This window comes from Schistocerca serialis, chromosome 4 (assembly GCF_023864345.2).
Source record: "Schistocerca serialis cubense isolate TAMUIC-IGC-003099 chromosome 4, iqSchSeri2.2, whole genome shotgun sequence".
Classification (NCBI taxonomy): Eukaryota; Metazoa; Arthropoda; class Insecta; order Orthoptera; family Acrididae; genus Schistocerca; species Schistocerca serialis.
The window spans coordinates 903,720,379-903,732,857 of NC_064641.1; positions in this window are offsets into that span (position 1 = coordinate 903,720,379).

Genomic DNA, 12,479 nt, shown 5'->3' on the forward strand with positions numbered 1-12,479 from the left:
CTTTTCCTGAATTTGACAGAGTGTGCAGATCACATCAACTGCAGAGGGGACGAACCCACATTGTTGCTCATCACTTTTACCTTAGTATAAAGTAACAATATTGGCATCGCGCATGTCTTGTGGCACAGTACTCTCAGCCCAACATTTCAGTATAAGTTTGAAAAGCAGCTGAAAAACTGGCTGAATTATTACAATTTCTATGGAGATGTTGTCTTTGCCAGCGCACTTCCCACATTTGAGCTGTGAAATTTCTCTTTGAACCTCCTCCATAGTTGGCGTGGCATCAAAGTCACGGTAAGATGTCATCTGAGGAAATTTCATCAATTGCGTTTGGGCTAATGTTGATGGGATGTGTGTAGAGGCTGGAGTAAGGTTCTACTCAACGGTGCAATTTACGATTCCGATGTGTGACGACTTTTCCATCTATTTCCTTGAGTGGTGTGCTCTTCTTTGGAATGGGTCGAATGGCCCGTTTGATGCCCGAGTACACACCCACCAATGTCGCCAGCACTGAAACACTCCGGTATGCCAGTGCAAAGCTGCTACCAACAGGAATTGATGCACTTGCGGACAGTGCGTTGAACAGCTGCCTATGCTTTGCTTAGCTCCCTGCGTGTAGAATTACACGGGTTTTTATGCCGGATGACAGTGGCCTAACGCTTACCCTCAAGGTGAGGTTTCAGGACATCTACGTTCTCGATGAACCAGTCCTGGGTTTATGCTTCCAGATTACCGTTCACATTTCCAGTCGTAACAGTAAGAAGCGATTTAATCTTCTGCCAGTCTTGAAAACTAGGAACGGCTGGGTCCCATGGATCCTCCTCTTTTCGTATGTCATGTCTAAATACTTCTACTGCAGCAGTGTTTCTTGTTTGGCAAAGATTAATTTTTGTTTTGGAAGGAGTTCTGGTAGAGTGGAACGTTTCAGTCACAAAGCGCACTTTCGTCCTTACTAGTGCATGGTCTGGTCACAATCTGCACTAAGGGAAGAACGTATATGAAGAAAGTAACGCAGATCTTTCCTTTACGTTAGAATAAGATATAATTGGTACTAGTGTTTCGAGCGGGGATGCATCCTGGAAACCTTGTGGTTCAGTTTGCCTTTAAAGTACAGGGCTATTACAAATTATTGAAGCGATTTCATAAATTCACTGTAGCTCCAATCATTGACATATGGTCACGACACACTACAGATACGTAGAAAAACTCATATAAAGTTTTGTTCGGCTGAAGCCGCACTTCAGGTTTCTGCCGCCAGAGCGCTCGAGAGCGCAGTGAGACAAAATGGCGACAGGAGCCGAGAAAGCGTATGTCGTGCTTGAAATGCACTCACATCAGTCAGTCATAACAGTGTAACGACACTTCAGGACGAAGTTCAACAAAGATCCACCAACTGCTAACTCCATTCGGTGATGGTATGCACAGTTTGAAGCTTCTGGATGCCTCTGTGAGGGGAAATCAACGGGTCGGTCTGCAGTGAGCGAAGAAACGGTTGAACGCGTGCGGGCAAGTTTCACGCGTAGCCCGCGGAAGTCGACGAATAAAGCAAGCAGGGAGCTAAACGTACCACAGCCGACGGTTTGGAAAATCTTACGGTAAAGTCTAAAGCAGAAGCCTTACCGTTTACAATTGCTACAAGCCCTGACACCCGATGACAAAGACAAACGCTCTGAATCTTCGGCGCGGTTGCAACAGCTCATGGAAGAGGATGCGTTCAGTGCGAATCTGATTTTCTTAATGGTGAAGTGAACAGACACAATGTGCAAATCTGGGCGGTAGAGAATGCTCACGCCTTCGTGCAGAAAATTCGTAATTCACCAAAAGTTAACGTGTTTTGTGCAATCTCACGGTTTAAAGTTTACGGCCCCTTTTTCTTCTGCGAAAAAAACGTTACAGGACACATGTATCTCGACATGCTGGAAAATTGGCTCATGCCACAACTGGAGACCGACAGCGCCGACTTCATCTTTCAAGAGGATGGTGCTCCACTGCACTTCCATCATGATGTTCGGCATTTCTTAAACAGGAGATTGGAAAACCGATGGATCGGTCGTGGTGGAGATCATGATCAGCAATTCATGTCATGGCCCCCACGCTCTCCCGATTTAACCCCATGCGATTTCTTTCTGTGAGGTTATGTGAAAGATTCAGTGTTTAAACCTCCTCTACCACGAAACATGCCAGAACTGCGAGCTCGCATCAACGATGCTTTCGAACTCATTGATGGGGACATGCTGCGCCGGGTGTGGGAGGAACTTGATTATCGGCTTGATGTCTGCCGAATCACTAAAGGGGCACATATAGAACATTTGTGATTGCCTAAAAAACTTTTTGAGTTTTAGTATGTGTCTGCAAAGCATTGTGAAAACATCTCAAATAATAAAGTTATTGTAGAGCTGTGAAATCGCTTCAGTCATTTGTAATGACCCTGTACGTACTGGTGACACACAGCTGATACTTTGCACAGAATTCAACCAACCGTAGACTATTTTCATTCATCTTGCCCACTCCTTGTTTGCCTAGGCAGTCAGGCCAAGTGGCAAAATCGCCAAAGGATCATAGCTACAGGTTATTATTTGCAGCGAATTAGCCGCGGGGCGTGAAAGCAGACATGCTCGGCTCAACTCTACACCGAACTATTCTATTTAAACAGAGCCGTGCATAGCCGAAGTGCTTGAAGTGCAAGAAACCGCAGGTAGACAAGCAACTGGTGCGCTTAAATGGACTTCTGTTTGAAAGAAGGGTAACTGCATCAGTAATAACCGTTAGCTACTGTCGCAGCGTTTTGTCCGCAGCTCGTGGTCGTGCGGTAGCGTTCTCGCATCCCACGCCCGGGTTCCCGGGTTCGATTCCCGGCGGGGTCAGGGATTTTCTCTGCCTCGTGATGACTGGGTGTTGTGTGCTGTCCTTAGGTTAGTTAGGTTTAAGTAGTTCTAAGTTCTAGGAGACTGATGACCATAGAAGTTAAGTCCCATAGTGCTCAGAGCCATTTGAACCATTTTTGTCGCAGCGTTGAAGTTTGCCTGTCCGTATCAGTACTCAGCACAATTCACAGATGATTTCTACTCGAATTTCCAAGTACTGCTAATAAGCGTTCCATCTTGATCGACTGCAGTTGACTGTTCGCCACAAAAGCGGTGAATGAGCTACACCACTTGCCACGCAGTTTTCTTCAACACCAAAGGTGGCATACGAAACAAGACATCGAAAACGAAACACAGGCTTTCTTACGAATTATTAATTCATGATAGTTCTCTATTACACATTTGGGAAAATATACGCAATAACTAATTCCATCGATAAACTCTCTAAAGTCAGTCATCGAGTCTTAGCGGACGCAGCCGCGGACAGAATTACGCCACGTTATGAAGCGAAGCGAGATACGTCATTGGAGAGTGTTGACGATCGAATCAGTTCTCTGTACGGCCATGGTGATCCTTTAATACCCTCGGTGCTGCTCCGGACCGGACGGCAAGCTCAACACATGTAGTTAGAACTTACATGCCATCCTTTCTGACAAAAATTATCGCATAAATTGTCACATAGTATTTTTAATTGAACAATAGCAAACATTCGAATTTTTGTACGAGTGAGACTGTACACTTTTGGAAACTCTGCCAGCAAAGCAACACGAGTGTCTTGTAGTTAGTTACGGCTCCATCCTTACTTCGTATAAAGATAGTGCTGCAGTTTCACCATGGTAACTAATTTCTAAAGACTAGTTAATGTATCATATTTTTCCCAATTTCAGTACCAAAATCATAATATATATAATCACTAGAAAATGTAAGAGGTAACTCGACACAGATCTGTACCTTAGGTTTTTATTTAGAACTGAACCTACTTCAAAAAGGATCACTTTCTACCGTTAATCTTACGTGCTTTTGAAATTTCATAAAAAGTGGGTCTTTGTTTAAACTAACGGATCATACTGAAACTCAAAATATGATATGCTTTTACATCACCTGGATAAGTATTATGGAATTACTTTAATATTTAACGTCACTTTAGACATTTGCTCAATCCTTTGACTGAGCTCCTGTGCACCCGTGTGGTGCGCCCGGATTGGCAGTGACCCGAGTGGCGGGAAAGCCGCGCTCTCACTCGCGCGCCATGTTGCCATGTAGCCTCAGCACTTGCTTCCCCACACTCTTGAAGTTGTATTTTGGTCTCCCCGTGATTCAACATTATCTTTTTCTTTCCTTTGAACAGATCACCTGATAATGACTTAATAAAAGTCAACAATAGTCGCGATACAGTTTGTGTGCACTGCGGCTGGAAAAATACAAAAAAGGGTTTTGTACACTGTTACTTATTTTATGGATTCAGGACATTACTGGGATAGAAGGCAGTAGGTGTGACGCAATGGTAGGCTACAATCTACGCCTGACAGCCTTTGAATCTTTTACTATCAACCTTGCAAGGGAAGAGGGCGTCAGAAAGCTGTGGAGAAAGCTGCTTGACGAGGCTAGAAGAGTAACAGATAGAAGATTTACCAACTTCCGGGTGATAGGAAAACTAGTATAACACTCTGTGTTACCACATCCTCAAGGGTTGTCTACGAAAGGAAAAAATTCAAAAATACATTAAAGGAAATCAAGCATTTGAGGCTAAAATTTAATTCAGAATCTTCAGTCATTACGCAATACATGGACTCAAAATCCACAGACAGACACGCACTGGTAACAAAGTGTGGAAATATAACACAAGTAGATCGTTTCAAGTACCTGGGAGACATTATACAGAAAACAGGACTGAACGCATCACCCGATGAAGGAAGGACCACAAAACTACAAAAAGCACACAAACTTACGTCGAACCATTACAACAAAAGACGTATTTCCATTAATGGAAAATTACGACACTACCGTACAGTAGTCTTATCAGAGGTGTTGTACGCCTCAGAAACAAAAGTAATCAAAGGAAGAACGAAAATTAAGGATATGGAAAAACAAGAAAGGAAAATACCGAGAAAGATCTACGGCCAGTTCAGAAAGCGGAGATCAGGATAAAGAGAACGAGAAAAGACCTGAGGAAGAGACATCGACGATTATAATTTTTTTTTGTTTTTTTGTTTTCAGTCTACTGACTGGTTTGATGCGGCCCGCCACGAATTCCTTTCCTGTGCTAACCTCTTCATCTCAGAGTAGCACTTGCAACCTACGTCCTCAATTATTTGCTTGACGTATTCCAATCTATGTCTTCCTCTACAGTTTTTGCCCTCTACAGCTCCCTCTAGTACCATGGAAGTCACTCCCTCATGTCTTAGCAGATGTCCTATCATCTGTCCCTTCTCCTTATCAGTGTTTTCCACATATTCCTTTCCTCTCCGGTTCTGCGTAGAACCTCCTCATTCCTTACCTTATCAGTCCACCTAATTTTCAACATTCGTCTACAGCACCACATCACAAATGCTCTTCTGTTCCGGTTTTCCCACAGTCCATGTTTCAGTACCATACAATGCTGTACTCCAGACGTACATCCTCAGAAATTTCTTCCTCAAATTAAAGCCGGTATTTGATATTAGTAGACTTCTCTTGGCCAGAAATGCCTTTTTTGCCATAGCGAGTCTGCTTTAGATGTCCCCTTTGCACCGTCCGTCATTGGTTATTTTACTGCCTAGGTAGCAGAATTTCCAAACTTCATTGACTTCGTGACCATCAGTCCTGATGTTAAGTTTCTCGCTGCTCTCATTTCTACTACTTCTCATTACCTTCGTCTTTCTCCGATTTACTCTCAAACTATACTGTGTACCCATTAGACTGTTCATTCCGTTCAGCAGATCATTTAATTCTTCTTCACTTTCACCCAGGATAGCAATGTCATCAGCGAATCGTATCATTGATACCCTTTCACCTTGTATTTTAATTCCACTCCTGAACCTTTCTCTTATTTCCATCATTGCTTCCTCGATGTACAGATTGAAGAGTAGGGGCGAAAGGCTACAGCCTTGTCTTACACCCTTCTTAATACGAGCACTTCGTTCTTGATCGTCCACTCTTATTATTCCCTCTTGGTTGTTGTACATATTGTATATGACCCCTCTCTCCCTATAGCTTACCCCAACTTTTTTCAGAATCTCGAACAGCTTGCACCATTTTATATTGTCGAAGCTTTTACTAGGTCGACAAATCCTATGAAAGTGTCTTGATTTTTCTTTAGCCTTGCTTCCATTATTAGCCGTAACGTTAGAATTGCCTCTCTCGTCCCTTTACTTTATATTATAAATTATATTATTTAATATATATTGTAAATAAATTACATTATTTATATTATAAATAACACCAGGAAAAGAAGGGCAAAGTTCTACGGATACATAAGATGAACGAAAATACATTGACCAAGAAGGTTTTTTACCGTAGTGAGAATTAATACAGTGAAAACTAACTGGGTAAGGGGAATCATGGAAGACCTCAAGAAACGTAACTTCTCCATAGATGACATGACAGGCAGGGAAAGATACAGAAAAAAAATCTGGAAACAGAGATTCCACCAAACACCCAAAGAGAACAAAACAGGAAAAGAGTGAAGAGAAGGAAGGAAGTGGTTTTTGTGGAGAAAAAAGTAAAAATGGACAGAAGGGAGGAAGAGGTTTTTGGGGAGGAAAAAGAAGGAGAAATAAAAAAAGTCATCAAATTGACTGTGTTTTAGTACTCTTCTTAACGGGCAATTGACGTTAGTAATAATGATAATAATAATAATAATAATAATAATAATATAGGTACAGCTATATTTTGCCCTCATACTTGAAGGTTCCATCTACAAGTTATAAAGTAACGCCAGTATGGCGATTTCCGTAAAAACCTAGGGTTTGTATTGACTTTAAGTTTTCACTTGGTGAGATACACTTGAAAAGCGAAACTGAGTCCTAGAAGATGCTAGTGCGTGGCGATTTAAGTTCGCCGTTGGTCCTTTCAGCACTGCTGCAAACGACATAACGAGACTAGCTATAAAATATTGTGCCACTGTGGTCCCTAGACTGTTATCCTTGGCAGCAGAGGTTTTAAATAACAGCCAAAGAGAGCGTTAGCTCAGACTTTTTGGGTAACTGTGTAGAGGTCAACATGGATTTTCGCGAAAGGTACAGGCACCCCTAGATCACAGGAACCTGCACCTTAGACGCCATGTTGTACTCCAGAGTACTGAGGTCTCAGAGGTTAAAGAAATGCTGTCGATTTTCAACTAGCAAACAGTTTAATCGAAATTCCGATGTTAGCACCGAGGTTTCAGCGAAACAAGCCACGAGGTCGTACATGTTCCAACTCAGTCAAAAGGATGGAAGGAAGATTCGGGTTTAACGTTCCGTCGAGGTCATTGGAGTAGGACCTCGCATTACTTTAAATATGGGGTACGAAATCGGCCGCGCCCTTTCAAAGGAAACATCCTGGCATTTGCTTGCAGTGATTTAGGGGAATCAGGAATCACGGAAAACTTAAATCAGTATGGTCGGACGCGGATTTGAACCGTCTTCACGAATGCGAGTGAACTACTGCGCCACTTTCCTCGATCACTCACGTGAAATTAAAAGTTGTAAATTCATTGGATCACATTTGACAGAAATTGTCTCTAGTTCACCCTCACGTTTTCTATATTTCAATCTGTATGACCATCCATACTCTGAAAAGGAAATGCTTTTCGGAAATCGAGAAGTACTGCATCTACCTAACTGTCTTGATCCATGATCTCAGGATATCTTGTGAAAAAAGTGCGGCTTGGGTTTCACATGAACGATGTTTTCGGAATCCATTCTGACTGCCTGTTTGAGATACTTCGTTGTGTCTGAACTCTGAAAGTGTTCTAACAATCTGCAAGAAATTGAAGTTAAGGATTCTGGATGGCAGCTTTGTAGATCACTTCTGTCATCATTCTAGTAGACGTGTGTTACATGCTTTCTTCAACTACTAGGCATGGATTCTTGTTCAAAGGATCTGTGGAATATTAAGGTTAACATAGGTCCAACTCAACGGCTAAATCTGTGTAGAATTAGAATGCAATTGCAGAGGGGCCTTGACCTCTGTTCAGTTATATTAATTTCAGCTGTTTCTCAACACCACCTACACTAATATACCACCCATCATTTGCAGTGGCGCGAGAACTAAATTCGGCAATACCTTGCATTTTCATTTGTTTAGGAACAACTGAAAACTGACTTTCTTGTTTCGATCTCATGTTTATTGAGCAGTGCCTGCCAGTGCAATAGCAAGAAAGTTCTACACCTTCAGCATGTTTTGTCATTAAATTCAGTACTGTTACATTAACTGGTTAGCTTCTAGTGTCTGTAATTTCGACTTCTGTCATTATTTCTGTTTTCTACACCTGTAACTCTTATTTGCACTCAGTTGTAGCCTACAGCGTACCTCTTCCCCCCCCCCCCCCCCAACCCCCACCACGGTCACAACTTGTATTAGTAGGTTGATCATAATCGGTCCTTAAACGAGAGGTGAAGGTTACTTATGGCTGCACGTACACGTGGAAGGTGATGTCTAGTGATCGCCAGAACACGTGTCAATTTTAGGAAGAACAGAAAATGTTACTATTCTGATATCGAGTTCACTAAAATGGTAACATAATTGCAATAATGTTGGATTTGTTGCGGCGTCATAACATGATTAATTAACAATTGTTTCTTACATTTATAAAAGGAGATCGTAGTCTGGAAGGAATTGTGGTAGTAAGGAGTGAAAAGAACCGAAGTAGATGTCATCAAAGAATGAAAGATGAAAAGAAAGGAGGCAGTCAGGGTCGATAGTAGACACCTAAATGAAACCTGTGTTGGAAACTGAAACACGTGAGACGCTAGCAAATGATAGTTGGGACACTTTCAACGTTTTAACTCAGGTAAATGGTAGGCATAGTTTACAAACACCAGCACAAAGAAACATGTAAAAGCGATGTATAAAGAGAAATAAATACCCTACAAATAGGAAGAAATTTGAAACAGGGCTAAAGATTTAGGACAAAGGACAGGAGACTTTAGTCAAAAGGGTTTCTGGATTTCAGAACGAAATTAGAGACATGGGGCAAGAAATGTAATTGTAACAGAGGGTTCGTGAAAGTCGTCAGCTTCCAACGGAACAGACGGTAATTGCAATGATGACACTGAATAACTGCTCTTTATATTTGTGTAGAACTTAGCCAGGCACAAAATGTATTACATGATAGTATGCCAAATATCAGTAATACAATTGTACTAATAGTATTTTAGTTCCTCTTCGATGTGGAAGGTCCACTGTGCAGCGGTTTATGCTTAAGCTGCGCATTCTCTAACCGACAATATTGAAAATAAATACTTATCAAACAACTATTCACCTCTTAATCTCTGTGAAGGTTCCATTAACAATACGTTAACAGCAAATGTCATCACTGTTCCAAAGCAGGTTTTCACATCTCAACATTGAGATTCATCTTTCGTAAGCGTGTTTTGCTGAATTTTTCAAACCAAACTCTATCATAACCTATTCTGCATAGTATGAGGTGTGTTAGGTGGTGGAGAAGTTGAACTCTTCCCAATCAAGAAATTATTTATCGCCGGCCAGGGTGGCCGAGCGGTTCTAGGCGCCACAGTCTGGGACCGCGCGACCGCTACGGTCGCAGGTTCGAATCCTGCCACGGGCATGGATGCGTGTGATGTCCTTAGGTTAGTTAGGTTTAAGTAGTTCTAAGTTCTAGGGGACTGATGTCCTCACAAGTTAATTCATATAGTGCTCAGGGCCATTTGAACCATTTCTTAAATTATTTATCTCTAAGAGTTAACTGTATCTAATTTTTCGAAGTGAACGTTTAGTAAGTCGAGATATTGTTTGTCTATTCCGTATTTGGTTATTATATGGTCCATGCTTGCAGCAGCGATTAGCTCTTTATTTCTTATAGTTTTGAGGTGTGAAAGATAGTATTAGTTCCTTTTCCTTCTTGCTTTAGAAGTTCTTGCAGAGGCATCTAAAATCCTCTGAGAGTTTATCTACCGAAGTATACAGGTGATTCAGCTCCCCTTCCCCCTCTTCCGATGTCATCTTATGCAACCCGCAATGTTCTAATTAGCCTTCAAAAAGCACGCGCGGGGTTTTCTTATTCTCGTTCACTCTACGTGCAAACTATTAGTGCCACAGAAAAAAGGTACAGGATATTTATGTCGGAAATTTAATGTACTGAAATTCTGTATGGCATACATTTTCACTAAAGACTGTAGTTTCCAAGCTATTCAGGACAAATGTACAAAAGTGACTTTCAGAGACACCCCCACTCCCATGCTCAGCATCCACCGATCAGGGTTTCTGTTATGTTGTTCATGGCACTCCCTCTTTCCACTGCACAAAAATTTCCGACTCCAAGATTTATTTGCACATTCGACGTCTTTGGTCTTCATTAACTGGCTTTATTACGTCGCCAGCTTAGTTTAGCATTTACAAATCGTAATATTGATGTTTGTATAAATTTTTACTAACTGTTTTTTGAATCTTTAACAGCATAAAATGAACAATCGCACACTTGTGTTCGTCAGGCCTTTTAACTATAAAACCATTGTCCCAGTAAGGGTTAGGTTTGGACCGAGCTGTCAGAGCAATTAGTTTTAGAGTAACGTTTACAACACTGATTTCTCATCCATCATCTTCATGCGCACGTTCAAGTTAATAATGTTAACAAAATAGGCGACTCTGCTAGTGGTTTAACAGCCGCATCAGTACAGACCAAGAAAGGAATATCGGGAACAGATCGTGTAGCCGAAAATCTTTGTACTGTGGGAGGAGGGAGCGTCGCGAGCAAGATACTAAAAACCCTGTGTGAGGAATGAGTGTGGGGCCGGGGGATCGTTTCAAGGTCTCTCCTGTACGTTTTTCTCGAATAAATCGAAAAAAAGACGTCTCTAGCGAAAACGCATCGCAGTACAGAATTTAACTGCTTCAAATTTCCCACAACAAGATGCTGTTAATCATTTCTGTGGGACTAAAAATTTGCTGTTAGCGAGCGAGAGAAAATTAAAATCCCGATCATAGGTTTTGGAGGCTGGATGTAAAATCGCAGGGTGCATAAAATCACATCAGTAGGGGCAGCTGATTCACCCTGCATATTTCGGTTATCTATATCTACATCTACATGGATACTCTGCAAATCACATTTAAGTACCTGGCAGAGAGTTCATCGAACCACCTTCACAATTCTCTATTATTCCAATCTCGTATAGCGCGCGGAAAGAATGAACATCTACACTCCTGGAAACTGAAATAAGAACACCGTGAATTCATTGTCCCAGGAAGGGGAAACTTTATTGACACATTCCTGGGGTCAGATACATCACATGATCACACTGACAGAACCACAGGCACATAGACACAGGCAACAGAGCATGCACAATGTCGGCACTAGTACAGTGTATATCACCCTTCCGCAGCAATGCAGGCTGCTATTCTCCCATGGAGACGATCGTAGAGATGCTGGATGTAGTCCTGTGGAACGGCTTGCCATGCCATTACCACCTGGCGCCTCAGTTGGACCAGCGTTCGTGCTGGACGTGCAGACCGCGTGAGACGACGCTTCATCCAGTCCCAAACATGCTCAATGAGGGACAGATCCGGAGATCTTGCTGGCCAGGGTAGTGGACTTACACCTTCTAGAGCACGTTGGGTGGCACGGGATACATGCGGACGTGCATTGTCCCTTGCCGGTCTAGGAATGGTAGAACGATGGGTTCGATGACGGTTTGGATGTACCGTGCACTATTCAGTGTCCCCTCGACGATCTCCAGTGGTGTACGGCCAGTGTAGGAGATCGCTCCCCACACCATGGTGCCGGGTGTTGGCCCTGTGTGCCTCGGTCGTATGCAGTCCTGATTGTGGCGCTCACCTGCACGGCGCCAAACACGCATATGACCATCATTGGCACCAAGGCAGAAGCGACTCTCATCGCTGAAGACGACACGTCTCCATTCGTCCCTCCATTCACGCCTGTCGCGACACCACTGGAGGCGGGCTGCACGATGTTGGGGCGTGAGCGGAAGACGGCCTAACGGTGTGCGGGACCGTAGCCCAGCTTCATGGAGACGGTTACGAATGGTCCTCGCCGATACCCCAGGAGCAACAGTGTCCCTAATTTGCTGGGAAGTGGCGGTGCGGTCCCCTACGGCACTGCGTAGGATCCTACGGTCTTGGGGTGCATCCGTGCGTCGCTGCGGTCCGGTCCCAGGTCGACGGGCACGTGCACCTTCCGCCGACCACTGGCGACAACATCGATGTACTGTGGAGACCTCACGCCCCACGTGTTGAGCAATTCGGCGTTACGTCCACCCGGCCTCCCGCATGCCCACTATACGCCCTCGCTCGAAGTCCGTCAACTGCACATACGGTTCACGTCCACGCTGTCGCGGCATGCTACCAGTGTTAAAGACTGCGATGGAGCTCCGTATGCCACGGCAAACTGGCTGACACTGACGGCGGCGGTGCACAAATGCTGCGCAGCTAGCGCCATTCGACGGCCAACACCGCGGT